This window comes from Artibeus jamaicensis, unplaced genomic scaffold, assembly GCF_021234435.1.
Source record: "Artibeus jamaicensis isolate MK-2021 breed Jamaican fruit bat unplaced genomic scaffold, CSHL_Jam_final contig_465, whole genome shotgun sequence".
NCBI classification, from domain to species: Eukaryota; Metazoa; Chordata; class Mammalia; order Chiroptera; family Phyllostomidae; genus Artibeus; species Artibeus jamaicensis.
In genome coordinates, this window is record NW_026521843.1 from 4888777 (window position 1) to 4908449 (window position 19673).

The 19673-nt window shown below is 46.1% G+C and overlaps 1 long non-coding RNA gene across 1 annotated transcript; it reads right to left on the reverse strand.

The window, feature by feature from the left end:
- Nucleotides 1–13554: 13554 nt before the first annotated feature.
- On the reverse strand, nt 13555–19615 carry LOC119053951 (uncharacterized). The gene is made up of 3 exons (XR_005083407.2): nt 18842–19615; nt 15040–15173; nt 13555–13933 (listed from the first exon to the last, which is right to left on the reverse strand). It is a non-coding gene; the product is annotated as an uncharacterized LOC119053951 (long non-coding RNA).
- Between the last annotated feature and the right edge of the window lie 58 nt (nt 19616–19673).

The window sequence follows — 19673 nt, forward strand, 5'->3', positions numbered from 1 at the left end:
TCAGCGAGGAGCTCGCAGCCAGATGGGACCCTCCCTGAGCAACAGTGGCTTTCGTGGGCTGGGTTACCGATGTCCCCCAGGGTCATTCTACCTCAGCTTAACGCCATGTCTTGTTTCTCTCTGATTTTTAAAAAATTCTCACCTGAGGATATGTTTATTGACTTTAGAGGGAGAAGGAGGGAGAGAGAGAGAGAGACATCAATGTGAGGGAGAAACATTGATTGGTTGCCTCCTATACACGTCTCGACAGGGAATCGAACCTGCATCCTTGTTCCAGTAAACTGAACTACCCCACCAGGGCTGTTTCTCCCTAACTTCTTACATTCTCCAATCCTTAGGAAGAAGGGATAAAAATGAGTGAACAAACAAAGGGAAATTATTGCATTCAGTAAAATGGAGACTATCCATAATGTGAAGAAACATTTTATGTTCTCTATGTGGTCTCTGGGAAAAGGATTGATTGGGAGTTTCTGGCTCTTGAAAGTAATCAGCTATCTGAACACTTAAATGCATCTTGAGTCTCAGAGAGGCACCGGTGGAGGGGGACTGAGAGGTCTCCCATTCCTACATGTGCGTGTTGAAGGTGGGAATATGGAACCTGGAGGTTGGGGAGATGCACCTGAAAGTCGTGAGTGAACAAAGTGTCAAAGATAACATCCTTTATTCAACAATCCATTTGTTTATTGAGCATCTAGTCTGTACCCCATAGAATAATATAGCAGAGGGACTGAGAGAATGACTTGAGATTTAAACAGCCCTGAACGTTGACTTGCTCCAAACCATGACCGATTCATGCTGCTTTCTATTTCCTGAACCAGGAAACGAAAAGTCTGGAGCAGACTTCGAGACCCTGGCAAGCCCCAAATTCTGTAGTTTGTAATATGTAGATTCCAGGTTGTCCTGATTTGCCTCCTGTCCTCTGGGATCCCCTCTGTCCATGGGCAATCCATGTCACTGTCCATCCTGTCCCAAGTCCCACCCTTCGGCCCGGTCACTCCTCGACTCGCTTCTCGGCTAACACCATGGATCACAGAGGCCCGGGGAGGGGGGCTTTGATGTGCATTATAATGAACATGCTGCTCTCAGTAGAAGATATATCTTGGGAAGGTATTTACTCAGTTATCAGGAGGAGAAAAGCTGTCTCCTTGGATGATGCAAAGTAGATCCTGAGTCACTTTGTTAGGCATAAGCTGGGAGCCAAGAGCGGGCGAGGGCACAGCGGCGCTGCACCCCAGGAGTCGTCCGAGCTACCTGGTGAACAAATTGGAAGATGCAGGGCGACGGGGATAATGAACGCGCACAGATGCCCCTGCAGTCCTGCACATATGGCAGCTTTTTTTCCCAAGCACTTTGTTTGCTTTAGCTCCAAAATCTTCCTAATATTTCAGAGTCATGCTGTGACTTTTTTCATAGAAAGAAATTACAGCGGCTCAAAATTATATCAATAATTATATGCTGCTCAGAGGAGAATGGTTCTGTGTTCCAAGTTGCTAGTGGGAGCTCCAGCAACAGTCGGGAAAGTGTTTGTTTGTGCCAAATAATTAGGTAGAGCATTTTAGTGGAAGTGTTAGAGGAAGCGCTGAGGTCCCTCCGACCTGAGGAATTGGGTTTCTGTCATCCGCCAGCTGAGGGTGAAGTTGGCAAAGCCTCGTTTTTTTTTAAACTTGTAAATTATAAATAATAACATGTTATTTATATTGTATATAATTGTGATGATTGAATGAGAAATGTATTTTTATGTGTATTGTCAAGTATGCCACAAAAAGATGGTGTATAAGGAATGGCCACAAAGGGCCCTGGCTGGTGTAGCTCAGTGGACTGAGCGCGGGCCTGCAAACCAGACAATCGCGGTTCGATTCCCAGTCAGGGCACATGCCAGGGTTGCTGGCTGGTTCCCTGGCTGCCAGTTCCCAGCAGGGGATGCACAAAAGGCAACCATACATTGATGTTTCTCTCCCTCTCTCCTTTCCTTCCCCTCTAAAGATAAATAAATAAAATCTTAAAAAAAAAAAAGAAATGGCCACAAAGGGAAAGATGAAAGCCCTTAATTGGGGCTCCTTAAAGGTTCCATTGGTGGGAAATTAGTTAGGGTTGAAAAATGGTAGCTTTTGTCCCCCACTTCCGAGAGCAGACTGCCTCTCCATCCCACCATGGCTCTGGAACTGGCTGTGGGACTGGCCTTGGCCTTGAGGTGTGGGCTGATGGGGCATAAGGCCTGAGACACAGTTGCAGCACTGGTCTTGCCTTCCTCTGTTTCTGTCACTGCCGTGAGCAAAAGGGGCACAGTCTGGTTGCTGTCCCCAGCGGGAGGAGGAGAGAAACTTGATCAGAGTCCGGAGCTGATCCCTGGTGACTCGTAGAAGTGAGCATGCCCAGCAGAAAACGCAGACCCTCACAGACCCCAGAGCCACGGAAGTAAGTGCTTGTTTTAGGGCGATGCATTTCGAAGAGACGGTCATTCTGTGACATGAACTAATTTGTCTGCTTTCCATGTAGGACGCCCGTGTAGCTCAGTTGACCCAAGCACTGGCTTGCTTTATACTTGTTGTTTCGGTGTCTTATCTGTTTTATGTTTTCCTAGATTTTCCTAGTTTTAAAAGCAAAGCAGCATAATTCTTGAAATGAGCTCAGATGGGGTTGGTAGGCCTTCATATTGCACTGGAAGCTGTGGCCATGATCTGTCTGCTGGAGCTGAAATGCCTGCTCGCAGGAGAGACCCTTGTTCACATCCATTCAGTCTGGAAGATGAATAAACACATGCCTCTCTCGTTGCCTGTCTCATACAGGGTGGAACCAACACTTCTCTTTCAGTCGCAATTGCGGGGGACTTGCAAATAAAACAGAATGTGTCCAGACACTGGCAGCTAGGGACAGCTAACTCCTCCCAGTACTGATGTCCTTTTAAATGTCCTTAAAAATCACTATTCACATTTTCTCATGAGAACCTCTCTATTGAGTTAAAAAAAAAAAAGGTAAAAAATTGGATTAGAAATGAAATGCTCTCTTGTCACAAACCAGTTTTTAAAACCTTACTTTCAGGCCATATTATTGCGTAGGCACTAGCTGCCGGCTAACGAGGAAGCTTTAAAATAATATTGCAAAGGGCAACTGTCATTGCAAAGGTCACAGATACTCCCAAGTTGCAGCTCAAATGAAGGGGATTTGAGGATCCCAACTGCATCCGGCATGCAGTCCTCAGGGCCTGACCTTCAAGACACCCTTTGGCCCATGGGAGAAACGGGTCACCGCTCTCACGTGGCTGTGACGCTTTCCGTTTTAGATAACACTTCCTTCCATACAGGCCACTTCACTGGATCCACAAAGTCATGGGGAGAATGGCCAATCAATATTACAATTCTCTGTATGTTGTATAGGAAAATGCAAAAAAGCCACATTCCCCCTTTTCCACGTTTTAAGTTGCTTCTTTCTCGATACTGAAAACTATCTCATGGGAAAGTCAGAAAGTCAGCATAAAAATTAGACCCCCGTCTCCACCCAAGGCCGTGGGGGTTGCAGGGAACGTGGAGTCCTGCAGACTGGCTCAACTGAAAGGAAATCCGTGGTAGGAATCGCCTTCCCGACACAGGAGGACAGGCTTGTCCCCTCTCTCTCTGCAATGATCCCCTTCAATGACTTTTTTTCTGCTTCTTTCCATCTCTTGTTTGGCTCATCCTGACTCCTCAGGACCCACCGTGGCGGGCAGTCCGCCACTCCCTACACACAACCGCATCGTCCCAGATATGCCGTCATCGTCTAAGAGCTTCGGAGTCTCGTATAAACACAGAAAATCTGAATGATTCTCCCCTTCCCATGAATTGGTCCCCTTAGGTTAAGTATCATCCTTCATCTCATCAGCTTTGAAGTGGGTATGGGAAGTTCTAGAAAAATGCTGGAAAACTGAATATCTAATTAATCTCTATTAACATTTTCTATGTGTCAATTGCTTGGCTAAATATTTCATATGATTTTTAAAATTACTTAGCAGCACTATGTATAGGTAATTATTATTATTATTATTATTATTATTATTATTAATTTTCAAATGGAGAAACTGATTCTCTGAGTTGATATTACAGGTTAGAAAGTTGTACAATCCATCTTCTAGTGCTGGGCATTTGATTCCAAAACTGCTTTCATTCATTGTGCCGTTACTGCATTGCAGAATATCTAAGTAGAGTAATATTTCAAATTTCAACCTTAAGAAATTACTTTGAGATGTTTATGGAGTTCAGCATTTGAGGACAAAGTTTTCTGGATCTTTAACGGTCTAAGAATTATTGAAAGAAAAAGAGGGGAATACAAGGAAGACAGCACTGTGATACGCACACTAAGTAAAACAGTATGGCATTGTTGTACGGTGCCAGGGCATAATATGAAGGCTGGAGAAATTGGTTCATTCTACATATAAGCATCTAGGATATCACAAAGCTAATCATCTAAATCCTCAGGGAAAAAATAAACTACTCGCAAGGCCAGATGGAGGCGTTAGCTACCAGGATAGAGTCATGTCCCACAACATGCAAAGTTTTATGCTTTACATGCTGGATGCATTATCACTACACCTTATTTATTTAATACATGTTTATGAAATTTCACTGTTACCTAATGTTATACAAGGCAGCGCAGACTCATATCCAAAATGGCTCTTATGTCAGTTCTTTCATTTCACCAAATGAGTCTCCTTGACTCCATTTTTTCTTATTCAACGAACATTGACTAAGCACTTTCTCTGGATCATGTGTTAGGATTTTGCAGGTTAAAAAGCCCTTCATTACCAGTTCTGTTATTCTTCTCTCTTTTCCATAGCTCCCAGTCCAATTCTGGCCTAAAAGGAGTTTTGAGCACTCATTGGCAGCCAAAACTTGGCTATAATCTGATCATACTTAAGAAGAAAAAGAAGAGAGAGAGAAGAATAAAAAAGGAGAAAAGAGAGGAAGGAAGGAAGGAAGGAAGGAAGGAAGGAAGGAAGGAAGGAAGGAAGGAAGAAAGGAAGGAAGGGGGAAGGGACTACTCATTAGTTCCAGAATTTATAAAAAGTATATTCTAGTTAGACAGCTACACAGACTAACCAATTATTTCAATATAATATGGTAGATGTCCCCCAAATGATGTAATGCCTGCCTGCTAAGGGTACACAGAGGAAGGGCATTTAGCTGAGGGTGGGGATTCTTGGAAAATGTCTTCAAGGTGATGATGCTGAAGCATGGCTTTGAAGGCCAGTAGAAGTCACCCAGTGCAATGGAGAATGTGTACATATTAATAAGTAAATATTGAACTGCTTAAATACATAATGAATGATTGACTCAATGGCTAAATAAGTAAGGGGATGGAGGAATCAAAAACATCTAACATGACTTCTCACCTCTAGACTTGACCTGTTGGAGAAAAGAGACAGAAAACACATGAAGCTCAATTATTCCTTCAGAACAAATCTAAAGAGAACATCTGTCAGAATGCTTTTGGCTGCATGTAACAAAGTGCATGGTTAAGACACTGCATGAGGAATGCGTTTGTAAATGAATCTCTACGCTGCGAATTCTTGAGACAGGACTTAAATTATTCCACATTCCCCTCCCACCAGGCCCTTGGGAAACTTCTCTCCAGGTCTCTCGTACCAAGGAATAAATGACCTTCCTGGTCATTTATTCGTTTGTTTCCTTTAATCTCAATACTCTGCTCCAACACTGCTTCACTTCTAACACTGGAGGTGTGGACTTCCCCACTCATGGGGCAGTTCCATGACACCAGCCTTGTGTCCTACTGTTTAGCTCAGTTCTGGCACTGTCTACCTGGAGATCGTCAAATCCTACAGGTTAAGGACTCAGGCCCCCCACACTGCTCCCCACTTCTGATGATAATCCAAGATGAGGTTGTTTCCTGTGTTTCTGACCAATGGCTATCAGTTGGAGGTTCCCCTGACTCATCCAAGATTCGATTTATTTGCTAGAGAGACTTGGAGAATTCAGGAGACTGGTTTCCTCACTAAATTGCTGGTTTATTACAAAGGATATTGAAGGATACTGATAAACAGCCAGATGAAGTGATACACAGGGCGAGGTCCAAAAGACTCTGAGCTTAGGAGCACCTGTCCTTGTAGAGTTTGGGAGTGCCACTTTCAACGCACATGGCTGTTTTCTTCACGACCCTGTAACCTCTCTGAAGCCCATCCTTTTGGATTCTTAAGGAAGTTTATTACATAAGCATGACTGATTAAAACATTGGTCATTGGTGATTGAATTCAACCTCCAGCCGATCTTCCCTTGCTAGAGGTTAGGGGTAGGGCTGAATTTTCCAACCTTATAATCCAGGTTGATTCCCCTGTAACCAGCTTCAATCCTAAGGGGGCTCACCAAAAGTCACTACATCAACATAAACTCAGATATAATTAAAAGGGGTTTATCACAAATGACGCAAGACACTGATTTCACCTTTATTGTTCTGGAGCTATTTCAGGAACTAAGGCTAATAAAAGATGTTCCTACGGCCCTTATATAGGAAATTAGGAGTTTTAGGAGCTGTGTTCCAGGAACAGTGGAGAAAGACTAAATGTATATTTCTTATTAGAAAGCACAATATCACACCCTGGCTTTCCCTTTATGGTTTCAAGATGCTGCTAAAGCCTCATGCATCACATCCTCACATTTCAAAGTGATGAGATAAGGCTTCCTCCCATGAAGTTCTCTTTTGCACCAGAGGGGGAAAAAAAAATCCTACCCAGAGTTCCCCCAAGTGTACTTTCCTCAGTCCCATGGGTCAGGACTCTGTCACGTGGCCTTGCTTAGTTGCAAGGAAGGCTGGGAAAAAAGTACCAGGCATTTCAACCTCTGTAGAGGGGACTGGGTTTGACTCTCATGGAAGGAAGGTGGGCATGGCTGCTGGTGGTGACAACAGTGTCTGTACATGTGCTCCGTGAGTGCTACAGGGAATGGCCAGCATGTCCTTGGGACGACCCTCCATGTGCTGAGATGCACGTGTCTGTGTCAGCTCCTAAATATGAACAGTAAGAAATCATAATCTAGATATGTGCTGCAACTTTTACTATTTCTTATGCTTCTCTTACATGCAGGTTTGTCCCATTAAATAAATTTTTAAAAAAAGCTGTGACTTCCTTTTAAATATCATTTGCATGCAGTGCCAGAAGCATGTTTTCTCTTCCTTGGTCTGGCCCCTTACATTGACTCTAAGGAAATCAGGGACCCCACTAGAAATGTAGGGCTGAGAGCAGGAGAACATCCCTCCCGTGCAGGGCTCTGGGCTAGGAGCTGGACACACACCCTCTCCGTCAGTCCACACAGTGACTCCATAAGGCAGGCACAAAGGGAATGTCAGGCGCGGTGGGCCAAGTATTTGTCTCAAGTCAGCAAGCTGGGAGATGGTCTGGTTGGCCGGGTGTCCGTCCTTGGCCTGTCTGGCTCTCAAGGACATCGTCGTGTCAGGATATGATTTCACGAGCATTTGAACATGCCAAACATTCAACTTTTGTCAGGGCTCCTGCTGGTAAAACTCATCCACGATGACAGGCAGAAGATGTCTCTTTTCAGTCCTCTCTAACTCATTAATTCATTACATCATCGAGCCTCACACCATAGGGCCCATTTCCACAGTCCAGGAAATTTACACAGATGGCGCAATGACAGCCGTAAATCATATTGGAAACAACTACAAGAACAAAAATACCAAGGGTTTGCCTGAGGTTTGCAGAACCTTTCATCTGAAACATTACGTAATTTGTTTTGAACCTACACATTCATTATTCATTCAGCAGATATTAACAGAGCATCCAGCATGCATCCCGCCCTGTACTCTCACAGACGTTTATAAATGTTGATTTGTGATCAGCCTTGAATTCACAAATACTTCCTGATTCTCTACTATGCGTCAGCCATTGTGATAGATTCTGATGGGTGAAAGAACTCAGCAAAATCTAGTCCTGCCCTCAGGAGCTCTGTTACTCGAGTCATTCTTCAATCATTCCAGAAAAAAACAGAACAAAAACTGTTCTGTCCGTGACCCTAAGCGGCAGCATAAAAACATGTGCTAAGTCACAAACTATATGCTGGAGCTCATACAGTTTGCTCTTGCCCACTCCAGATGCCTTCTCTGCCTTCTTGGCTCTGCTCCTGGAGGTGAAGCCAAACCCTGTGGACTGCTGATCTAGGCTCCCTTGCTGATGGCGTCCAGTTGGGTTTGAGCCATGAGAGGCCCCCATGGGGAAGTGGAGGGGGCAGAGGGTGATACAGGTGAAGTTATTTCTTGCTGCTCTGTCCTGTGTCAGCACTGTGTGTCTGGGAGAGACTGTATCACCCCACATCCTGAACTGTGGTACCCACTGGGTGGCCCCCTGCAGGGTTCTGGGTGAGTCTCCTCCAGAATTGCGGTTCTCATGGACTCCAGTAACCCAATAACACTGTTTCTTTTTTGGCTGTGTGAGTGACAAATGGCTTCCTGCTTTCACTAGTCTCTGGGTGCCTTATTCTCCCTTACTTGTTCTCCTAACCTGGCACCCACATGAATAAGAAGTTCCTTTATTCACATCTTTTTTTTTTTGAACCGTCTGTGGCAAATCTGTTTCATACTGGGACCCTGGACCCTGGCTAATCAGAATAGCAAAGCTGGTGCAAATTTACAAATCATCTGTTCTTTTTTTTTTTTTTTTTTTTTACAGGGACAGGAACCAGGTCCAGAGAAGCCTTCACTGGCCTGAGGTCACTCAGCTTCCAGAACAAAGGAGCACAAGCTGAGTCACCTCTGTAACCCACGGTCCTAAGATGTGCACCTCAGACCCCCCTCCCAGAGTGAGCACCATGTCTTCTGTGAGGTCTGATTTTCCAAACAATGGCCGCTTCTGCAAGTGTTTAAGCCTGCAAAAGCCAGGGGCATGAATGAACTGAGTCATCCCCACGGAGCTTCATTAATTTTAAGGCGATTTAAGATTTCTGAGTCATAGGTTTCAGTCATTTAGACTTTCCCAGCTGGTACTGTACTTGCCCACACACACTTTTCTTTAAAGATTGCATCTGCGTCTAGATGTGTGGTTCTGCCCACTCTTCATCAGTTTCTGAGAGAAGCCAGTCCTGTGGAGTGATACAGGCAGGGCTATGCCTTTTCCCCTTGCTGTGTGCATTGTAGTCTTTGCAGGGGGGGGAGGGGGGCTAATGGGATTAGCAGTCTGCAGCTTCATCCAGACTCTATCCACCAGAGACATACACACTTCCCTATTCTACATCCAACGTGATGTATGACCCAACCTCCCAAGGAAACTCGGTGATACCATATGGTGACTCTGCAGGCTGAATAATATTTAGCAACTTGGTGAACAAGGACTGAATCATATCTTTACCATCTTGGCCAACTATTGTTTTATATAGCAACAGTATTAGTAATCTATATATGTTTTATTTTTTTACACCGGTGCTTCCTGTTACGCCCACTGAAAATTAAGAGCTAGACCTCACTGGAAGTAGACTGCACAGTAAAAGAGTTCTTGCTCATTAGCAATCTTCAACTCGGTATTGCACTGCACAGATGATACATTCAGAAAGTCTGCTTTTTCTTCTCCAGAACAGCTGCGGAGGTTGAGCAATAGTCTCCCAGGGTAATGCAGCAGGGAATCCTGGGGCATTTCCCAGACGTGGACAACAAAGGATACATATCCAAAGGGAGGTCCAGGCCTTGAGCTCTCTCCCTTCCACCAGGGAGAGATGTCCCATACTCTCAGGACATGGGGAAGGGTAATAGCAAGCCTCCAGTGTGCGGGCCCCTGTGGCTGGGTAATCTTAACACAGTCACTTTCCTTTCTGAAGCACATGCAGTCCAATTATTGACCTTGGATAAGAATGAACAACCTTTATAAACTTTTATAAATGGTACTACAGCAAGAGTTAGTTCAGTCATTGATGACGGGCAGGCACTGTTTAAGCCTTATGTATGCCACTCTGAATAAGACACAATCCACACTTTCAATGAGCAAGTGAAACTAGAAATATGCAGTGATCCTTTCCATAAAATTTGGCTTAGCTAAGATAGGACTACGCACTAGTCCTAGTCCTAGCTTTGTATACCCAAAGCTCCTGAAAGAGAGGGTGCCCAGGATGAATCTTGGCAAGAATTATGGAGGCAAGAAAGGTATTCCAACAGTTAAGAGCTTGAGCGTCAGGTAGGAGAGAATCGAATGCATTGCACAGTGTGGCAGGAAACAAGGCCATATTTATAACTAGTAAGAAATATTCGTTGTCACTACAGCATCAGCATTTTTAGAAAATCAAGAAAGGGACTCCAGGAGACTCGTCTCCCAGCAATTCCCCTCTCCCAATGCCCAGGGCAAATATTCAGCCCATCTCCATAGGAAATTGCTCACTGCGACATCCCAGACTCATAGAACTAGGAGAAAGCAGCCACCCTCCTGCATGCACTTGCCCCCTGGCATGCAAATCCCTGAAGAGAGGAACCTACTATCTTCATTCTCAGGGAAACACACATCGCCTTCCATGTCCTAGTGAAGTTCCATATGACGGCTGGGCTACCAGTGTTCGCAAAATGAATGGACATTCACACTCCTCATTTGAATACTGAGTGTCAGAGATGGAAGGGTCTTGAGTATCATCTGATCTAATGTCCTTGTTTTATGGGTGAGACAACTGAGGTCCAGTGAGCGAGAGTAGCTTGCTCACAAGGCACCTGATAAATCAGGGGCCCAGCGAGAGCAGACAGGAGTGGCCCTGAACAGCAGCCGGGGCTCTTCCCAGGACTGAATAAATTCTGAAAGCTTTAGACAAGTGTGATCCTTGTTTTCCTGATGGGTTTGCATCTTCTCAGAAGGCATATGTACCCATCCCTGTGACAAGTGTGCAGCCGGGGAGAGAGGAGGAGACGTGGTCCACGCCCTCGGCAAGCTCCCACTCACTGACACTGTGCTCAGATTAACCACAAACAGATTAGCCAGGAAAAATTAATCGTAAGCGTCATTGTCCAATGGCACTGTGCCCATCAGGAAAGGAGACCTTACCCTGGAACCGGAGATTCACTTAACCTATGTTTATCCCTATCATCTTACTATAGAAATGATTTACTCCTTTGGGTAGTACTTCCTAGAGAAATGTGCTTAGAACACCGAATAAAACAACCAGGTCACCTTGCTCCAGCTTTCTGTTACTGAATAAAACACAAACCTGATATTTAATGATATAAAACCACCACCACTTCATTCCATCATGATTTTGTGGGACAGGAATTTGGACAGATGGCAGAACTGCAGACACTCAGTGGTATTCCGTTGGCTGTTGGCCTGGTCTGGAGGGATCGAGACAGCTTCATTCTCCTGCCCGGAGCCTTGGGAAGGTTCCGTTGGAAGGCTCAGCCGCACCAGGCCCCTCTCCCTTTCCACGTAGTCTCGAGGCCTTTCCGTCTGGTTTTCCCATCAAGGGAGTTGCCTGGACTAATTGCACGGCAGCTCAGAGCCCAGAAAGCCTACAGCAGAAGCTTCCAGTGCCCTCAAAGGCAAGGCCTGGAACTAGCCATATGTCACAGCTATTGATCCAAAACAGTCCCAGACCAATCCCTATTCAAGGGGAGGGGAACAGACCCCCATCTGTAAATGGGAAGAGTGTCAAAAATTTGTGGCCATTTTTAACCTGGGCATATATATCTCTCTGCTATGTTCACTTGATGTGTATAAGAAAATCTTGGTGCTTTATGGCCCAAGTAAAAATATGGTAAGAAAGAGAAAGAAAAATCTCAGATAAGAAAACAGGGCAGTGTGGGAGATGGTTCTGCCCTTCTATCGCGAGTCCCTGCGTGCTCCACTGCACTCTGCCCCGGGCCTAGCACGGTGCTTCAAGCACAGCAGCTGATCCAGCGACAGAACCGAGCTGACAGGCAGTTGTTACTATATTTGTGGTTCTGTGAGTGAATTTCTCACACTAAATCTCCCAGGAAAGGTGCCAGGGGAATCTTATTGCAAAACTAGCAGTTTATTGGGTTGACAAAGAGAACATTCAATTAAGAAGATTTTTCAGAACACAATGGAATCATTTTAGCTGTGAAATGTGGCCTTAAAAATAATCACATCCAGGAGGCATTTGAAGACAGGACGACAGGATGCAGCTCCTTCGCTCAGGCACAGACGGAGGGTCCTGGGTGGACACAGATGTGCACAGACACAGTCGGATGTGGGCCCGTCCCTGATCTCTCTCTGCCCTGTTCCAGAGTCCAGCCTCTTTCCGCAATACCAGGCTCCTAAGAGAACGCCACTCCCAGATTGATTTATGCAGAAAGCAATGATAACAACCACCATGTGCTCGTCAGCATGCTTGCATTGTGTGCGCAGAGAAATAAAACATGGCCCTAGGTCTCACCACAGGCCTCCATGTCTTCAGAAGGGGAATTCTCTGCCTTTCCTGAGAGTCCAGGAAAACGTCTGGGTGTCTAGAGGTGGATGAAGATGCTGGGTGCAGAGAGACTGAGATGACTTATTGCCTCGCCATGAGATAGCACGCCAAGCAAAGACTCCTTGAAAAGTATCAGCAGGATGTTGACTTTCTCAGCATAAATCAACAGCTTCTAGTTTCTGTCTCTTCCTCTTAATCATAATAATTTCCACTCCAAGATTCTGATTAAACCAGGGCAGACCACCTCTGATATGGCTCCTAATGATCGCTGCCTCCTGAAACTCAGGCCCTGTGCAGTCCTCCCCTCTTGTGTCCGAAAGGGCCTGGCAGCTTGCTTCTCATGAGTCAGGTATGGCAAAGGGATGTGGAATGTCACTTCTAGGGTTAGGCTGTAAAAGACTGACTTCCCTGTGGCTTGCCCTCTCTCTGACTCTTCTTGTGTTTGCTCTAATGGCACAAGCTGCCACGCTGTGAGCTGCTCTAGGGAGAGGCTCATGTTGCTACACATGGAGGGAGGCCTCCAGCCAACATCCAGAGAGAAAATGAGAACCTCAGTCCAGCAACAGCCAAGGACTCGAGTCCTGCCAACGGCTATTTGAAGGATCTTAGGAGTAGAAGCTTGGACAGGGTGGTAGGGGTGGGGTGGGGTGGGGGGTGGATTTTTGTTATGCAGCACTAGATAACTAATACAAGTATATTAAAGGAGAAAAAAAATGCAACTAGCTCACCCTCTAGTCTAGTGCACCTTCTATTACAACATGAGATTTCTGGCCAATAAAAATCTTTCAATCAAGATCTGACCAATGAAGTCAAGTCCCGGTATTTTAGCTCAGCATTCCCATCCCCCCAGGGTCTGACAGCAGTCTTGCCTCTCATCCTTTCAGCCTCTGCTTTTAACTCAGGTTAACTGACTGCTGTTTCTTATCCCATCAGGGCTGTGACTTCTTACCTCAAGAACTTGACCCAGTCAAGTGCTTCTCTTAGAAACACCTTTTTATCTTGACTTGCTGGCATTCTGCTCAGACTTCAAGGTCAGCTCATTCACGTCCTGGCTGGAAAGATTCATTTTTTTCTCTGGAACTTTCAAACATAGTTGAGGCATATATATGTCCCCTACTGTCTGCAAAGGACTACTCTAAAAACGAAACGACAAACAAAACCTTGGCCTTTATTCCTTTATTTAATTTACAGTTTCTGACTGTAGTTTCTACAGTTGCCCGATGTACATCTTGCACACTTCAACTCCACGACAGATTCTGAGGGTGGAGATTCAGTCTTTGTAAGCTCTGCAATGTTCGCTCTAATGAAATATCCCAGAGCATGGTCCTGTCTATTACGGGCTGAATTGTGTTCCCTCAGCCACCCAGATTCATATGTTGAAGCCTCAGCTCTAGTGTGGCTGTATTTGAAGGTGGGTCTCTGAAAGAGGTAGTCAAGGTTAAATGAAGTCATGAGGGTGGGTCCCTAATCCAAGGACTGGTGTCCTTATAAGAAGAAGAGACACCAGGAGGGTGCATATGATAAGGACACAGTGAGAAGGTCGCCATCTGCAAGGCAGAGAGAAAGGACTCAGGAGAAAGCGGACACCTTGATCCCCAGCCTTCAGAACGGTGAGACAGCACACTTCTGTCATTTATGTCAGCTAGTCCGTGGCATAACCAGGTAGTCAGTATATGCAGACTCAAATACTGACTGTCTTTTAAGAAGAACTCAGCCAGGGAGGCTGAGTAGATTCATTGTGGCATGAAAGTCAGAGGCAGGGGCTCGGACTCATCTGAATTTGAAGACTTTCTTTACCTGTTCTAGTCAACAGAACAAACTCACTTTTGTCACAGCTCAGTTTTTCTTGCCTGTAAATGGAGGCCATCTTGCCTGTATTTACTCTGACCATGAAAAGGATGAGGGAGATATTGTTTGCAAAATGCTTCTCGCAAACTAAATGGAGAAAAAATTTAAATATTTCTTCTTTTCTTTTCTCCCTTCCTCTGCGGATAGAAAGGGGCCAGGCCAGCCACTGGAGCCTGATGTGAAAGGAAAAATCAGAAATACTGATTTAACAAGCCTCAAGTTTTCTGAGTACTGGCACTCAATTTGAATGGCACAAAACTTCACATTGTCCTGAGTGATAGCAATGATAAATAGACATATTTTTAATTGCCTCACTGGAAAAAAATGGTGAGATCAGTTATTTGTTTACAGGTTAGTATTTTAGTAACCAAAAGAGCATGTAAGAGCACGTTCTCTCTTGCAGGCATTTGAAAGTGAGTTGTAAGGACGTGGGTGACATATATTCTTTTCCATCTGCACTCTACCGAGAATATGGCTGTACATGCAGCTGAGTCTCTATGCCGTCTCTACAGGCTGAGCTCTGAGCCCACCTGGGGACCCGGGGCTCACACGTGGGAAAGCATCCTTCTGTAGCTCTCACCTTTGTGCTCACACATGCTTTTCTGGCTTACAACCATTATCACTGTGATCAAATGGAATTCTATGCAGGGAGCCCCAATGCAGGCATGACCCCCAAATTGTTTCAAATTTAGAATGATGTTTGGACACAGAAGAACTAGAGAGGAAAGAGAGAGAGGAGAGGAAAGGGGACAAAGAAGCGAGGACAGGGACAGGGGGAAGGCGATGGGAGGAGGAAGGGCGGTACCGTCAAATGAACGCAGGATTTGCTGTGACGGGTGGCAGTTCTGAGCCTGTGAGCGAGTCATCCAAGTCCCTAGAGACACAGTCTCTTCCGCTGAGGCCAATAAAGAAACCTCCTCCATGGGGTTCTTGTGAGGGCTAAATGGGACAAAATATATAAGAATGCTTTGTAAACAGGCAAGCCTGGTGCACATATTAATTCTTATAAACCTTAATCTGAGCAATCAGGGCTGTCCAAGGCCACATTCCTAATTGGCTGAACTGGGGCGCGAATGGAAGCAAAACTCAATGCATCATTGTTTGGCCACTGGTCTACTGGTGACCGGCTCATTTTTCCCATGCCGAAAGTTGGGCTTTAGAAGCTGGAGGGGGACGTAAGTGATCATTCAATGCAGCCTATTCCCTTTGTAGGGAAGGTATTATTATTCCCCTTCCACAAAGGGGAGTTCGTGCCATTCACAGCCCTAACGTTTGTGAGACAGATGGGTGTGGGATCTGGGGCTCTCCTTATGCCAGGCCCGGACACCCACACCAGAGTTCCCACAACACCTTGCCAACTGCATCGGTTTTTACAGTCACACGTCACTCTGTAGCACTTCCTGGACTAGCTGGTTCTCTCTTTACCTTCTGTTAGCTGCTCAGCAACTTGTAACAGGAGGGTAGACAACTTAGAGTACCCAGAAGATTCCTGTATGCTGGGGTTCCCCGCCCCTCTACTTTAAGAGCACCAACCAAATTTCCGCTATATTCACCTCACAGGTAAGCAACTGTCTTCCTGTGCAAGAAGTAGAGACACATGACCAGGGCCTGGGAAAAATTGGTTCCGACAAGCCCATTTCTTCTGTATTTACACACCGGACGTTTCCCAGGGGACCATTTATCCAAAGAGGAAAACACATCCCCTACCTGGCCACGGGAGAGCAAACAAACAAGCACCTTTTCATAGGTGGTGCCAGGAATCACCTTGTAAATAAACACTGGCCGTCCAAATGCGTGCTGTTTAAAGATGAGAACAGAAAGCACTGCAATGGGAGGGTTCCCATCAGGTGTAGAGCGGGGGGAAAAGGGTGGTTGGCTGCCGCTGGGCATGTAACTGGGAAGAGTGAGAGATGAAGCTGCCGGGCAGTACGTGCACTCCAGCCCTGCGTGCCCGTGCGCCATCCAGTCTCACGCACGGCCCCAGAGGACTGGGCTCTGCACAGCTCCAGGAGCCCCACTCACAGAGGCCTCAAAGCAAAGGGGCTGTTCTGGGGTCATGCCGTCCACAGACTGTGCATCAGCATGAGACGGCATGCTTTACAATCTGTCTGGGAAGTTGGTCACCAGTTTTTGAGCCTAGGTACGGCTTTCTGTGAGGGTTGTTCGAGAAAGACAAATGCCGTCACCTATGGCACAGATCAGCTTTTAAGTGAGGTAGTAGTTTCAGAAGTTGTTCTCCGAAGCTTTTTATTCGATCAACAAACAGTGCTGAGTTTAGGACTTCACACTTAGCAGGCACCTGTGGTATGTGTTCTAAATTAATGAACTAAAGAGCAATGAAGTGAACAAAGGAGCAGCTGAATGCACTTCAAGACAGAGAAGGACCCGGAAAGCAGGTGACTGGATTTGACTGTCCTACAGAGTGCACTGGTTTAAGTGTTTCCTTGTGCTTATCTAGTCCTCGTTTTAATTAGCACATATTTCCTCAGAGCTACATATTGTATTTAACCATTCCTACAGCTGTATGTTTAACAATTCCCACACATTTTCTTGACATGGTAGCATTTTATCTATTAGTCTTGTTGCATGTTGGATTGCTTTCTGTGGATGTATTCCAATAATAATAGTAAGTATTTATTTATAATGCGCAAGACATTATGTTGTTGCTTTCCACACATCTGCTGCAATTTTTATATGTTAGGTAAAATTTAGATTATAATTCCACTTTATAATTAAGATATTCTAAATTCACCTAAGGTCATGTAGCTAAAAAGTGAACAAATGAAGATCGCCACCCAGAGCTTCCCATGGGATGTTTTATTTTTTTAAACCTGAGCATTACTGTCAATATGCATAAATATTGAGATATCGAGGCACTTCGTATAAATGATCTAATTTATTTTGCACAGCAATAGCTTCCAAAGCTCATGAAATTGGCCTTGGAGAACTGGCAGGTCAGTGGCCACTGTATAATTTCACTGGAAGTGATAAATACACTATCAATCATGTGTAGCACACATCACTCTAAGCTTATAATTTTCTTGATCTCTCCCGGCTACTCTCTCTCTCTCTCTCTCTTTTCTTTGGAAGCCCACTGGTGCTTATGGCATATGACTTTCCCACATGACCTTTCTAAAACCTCAATCCAATTGCGCCACCTCCCATTTAATGGCGATCTTGACTCTCTCCTCTAGTACTTAGATCTGACCTGTCAGCCCCTCCCCATTCTAATCCCAGCCATGTGCCTGGCCACTGTTCCCAAACTGACGATACTGGAGCTGTGGTGAGTTACTAGAAATTTCAGAACATCCCACTGCTTTGCTTCTGCGCATTTTTTCTCCCCGGCTGAAATGCCAGAGACAATCTCTTATTCATCTCACTTTATGACTCACAGAACGTCTTCAAGACCCACAGAGACAAATATATTTTTTAAATCATTGTATCTCTACACCCAGTGTCTGGTGCACAGTTTCAATAGATATTTGGATTAATTCAAGATTAAAAAAAATAACATTTCCTGGGAAAACGCTCCCAAGTCGAAGAGAAGTTGTTTCTTTTTCTCTGCTCTCTTGATGCCCTGAAATTCCAATTGCCGCATTGTTACACAATGAGATTAAGTACGTCTTGTTTTTTCTCTGGGGCTAGACTCTGAGCTCTTGGGTGGCAGCGACTAAATCTTCTACTTGGGTCCTTAACACTTAGCACTGAGCCTGGCTTATAGTAAACCTTCATAGATTTCCTGGAATTACAAATGTAATTCTAAAGTAGTCACATGAACTCAGAAGGGTGCATATTATGCTTCTTATTTCACGGTTGAAGAAGTGGAGACACAAGGAGGGTAAGAAATACGTTGACCCAATTTGAAGTCGGAGGCACAGTCAGGGCTGGAACTGGTCTTCAGACCCTGGTTACAGAGCACTGCTGGTGGCCACTGAAGGGAACGGGCTGGGTCTTTCTGACCCAACAGCAGCAGCTGCCTTAGGGTCTGCTCGTGAGACAAGCAGGAGACCACAGATGCCTTCATGGAAGAAGACTGGATTGAGAGGGACAGATGCCTGAGTCCTAGGCAGGCTTGTCAGGAGTAGGAGGATGAGATGGGCCAGGAGGCAGGGCCCCTGTTTGACCTTCTTTTCAAACTCTGGGTCCTCCTGTGTCCTTTCTGGCCAACTTCCCAGGAACCTCTTATCACTAGAGTAACTTGTTGAGCATAATTATAAGTTACAAATATGCAGGACTGGGCATAATTATAAATAGCTGTCCTGTTTAGTCCAAAGCGTCCTGCGATGGGCAATAAATAAATGAAGTGGTCCCCCTCCCCTCACCCACTGGGAAATATGCACGCATGCGCGTAAAAACTCAGGGAGCTGGCGAGCCTTCCAAACTCCTTCCCCCCAGTCCCTTGGCTATTGTTTTTATTTTAGTTTAGTGCGTCCCCCAATCTGATTGCTTCTGATTTACCAGGATACCTTGGAGTCAGGCCGGCAGTTGCAAGCCTCTGCCTGAGTCAGGCCCTGTATTCGGTGTGTCCAAAGCAGAGAACCGGACCCTCCCGAGAAAGCTGAGAATAATTGAGGGCCGGAGGTGGAGACGCGAAACAGCAGCCCTACCCGATTCTCGGGGTATTGAATGCATTCGAGGTCCACATGTGTCCGGGTGGGGTGCACTCAGAGAGGAAGACCCTGCAGCCAGGAGCGCCCGCAGTGAGGTGTGAGTGCGGGGACTGCCCTGGAAAAGGAAGAGTGAATGATTAAATCTGGCCTGGGTCAGAAGGTGCCTTCAGCCACTCCGCTGAATAGCTGAAGCCCTGGGTCGGAGGTGCAGCGGCAGGGGGAGGGTAAGGCCAACTAAAATGAAGCAATCAAATTCTTTTTAAATGGGGATGCGGGTGTTGGGGGAAAATAATGAGACTAATTTTTGCAACCCCCCACCGCAGCCCGGATACAAACACTTTCTTCGCCAACTAGCTCCTGGCTCACTGCAACATCTGAGCAGAGGTGGCCTGACGCTCGGAGGATACCTGACTTTCTGGGGGGAAAAGCGCCGGGAAGATGAAGTGGGTATGAAGTGCACTAGTAACTGCGAGAGCTGCTAGGGGGGACACCCTTGGGTAGTTTTTGTGCCGCCGGGACCCTCCCTCGCCGCGACTTGTAACCTCACTCCACAGCCCTGGGCCGCGGAAGGATATTGCACTTTGTTTACGGATCCGGGGCCGAGCCTGGGAGCAGCGAGGCCAGCGCCCGCGCCCGGGAGCCAGCGCTGCAATGGCAGTGGCAGCCGCCCGCGCCGCCGGCGGGAGCGGGGAGCCGCCCGAGCACTGGCAGCCGTGAAGCTGATTGATGGGCGCCCGGCTCAATGAGGGGGCCCGGCCGGGGGAGGGGCGGGGCCGGCCCCGGCTGAGCCAGTGGCGGGTGCCGAGGGGGGGCGGAGGCTCCGTGGAAA